The sequence below is a fragment of the Arachis duranensis genome, chromosome 9 (assembly GCF_000817695.3).
Source record: "Arachis duranensis cultivar V14167 chromosome 9, aradu.V14167.gnm2.J7QH, whole genome shotgun sequence".
In the NCBI taxonomy this organism is placed as follows: domain Eukaryota; kingdom Viridiplantae; phylum Streptophyta; class Magnoliopsida; order Fabales; family Fabaceae; genus Arachis; species Arachis duranensis.
Window position 1 is genome coordinate 105,743,408 of NC_029780.3, and position 918 is coordinate 105,744,325.

Below are 918 nucleotides of genomic sequence, written 5' to 3' on the forward strand. Positions count from 1 at the left end.
CTAACTGATTTTTCATTATATCTAACATGGTATTAGTAAAGTTTAATTGTTGATGTAATTTCTTAATATCTCTTTTCTCTATGTTTCCATCTGCATTACTATCTTTATAGGGTGTTGCTTCAACTTCTAAGTCTTTTCCTATTGGTATTTTAATAGTTTCTTTAGGGGGATATTCAGATTCTATTACTGATCCTGAGCTTGTTCTCCAAACAACAGTTGGTTTTGTTAAAGGACATAATTTCTTATCGGGTTTGGAGTAATAATTAACGTACCAGTCAAAGAAGTATAAGCTAATTCTATTTTCTTTCATAAAATCATAAAATAGTTCTCTTAGTCTAATGACTTCATTTTCTGAATGGTTGGTGAAATACCAATCTCTTAGTGGTTTATTATAATCAGCATTAAAATCTTGTCTTATCCACTCTTTATCAATCTCAAATGGTTCTTCCTTTATAATTACTGTTAAAACTTGTGATTCTCGTGGATCAAATTCTGAAGGTGATTTATATACAGCAGTGGCTATGTAACACCCTAACTACCAAAGCTCACGCTTCCGGCTGCGCAACTCTGATAACTCGGACATTACGACGACACTTATACTATTTTATACTAAAATATGAGCCTGTTTAAAAACTTTAAACCGCAATACCGCTCCCAAAAATACTTTCGTTCGATAACGTACATCCAAGAATACCATACATCTTACAAAAACTCATGAAGAGTACATCCATATATATACATACATATACAAATAATATTACAGACATTAACCAATACAATTTCTATCCCTCTTATAGAATATATCAAGATAAAGGCGAGGGTACAATAATTAATAATCTAAAGCAATATAGAACATCACAACAACAACTAAATAAACTCTTCATAACTTCTGCGCCCAAATCCTGAAAGGGGAAAAAT

At 31.5% G+C, this 918-nt stretch overlaps 1 protein-coding gene across 1 annotated transcript in view; it reads right to left on the minus strand.

The window, feature by feature from the left end:
* Positions 1 to 832: 832 nt before the first annotated feature.
* The window catches only part of LOC110275267 (uncharacterized), a 10,683-nt gene continuing 10,597 nt past the window's right edge, over positions 833 to 918 (minus strand). The window contains exon 4 of the transcript XR_008002458.1: positions 833 to 902. The gene's annotated coding sequence lies outside the window, so the exon portion shown is untranslated. The remainder of the gene's footprint in view (positions 903 to 918) is intronic.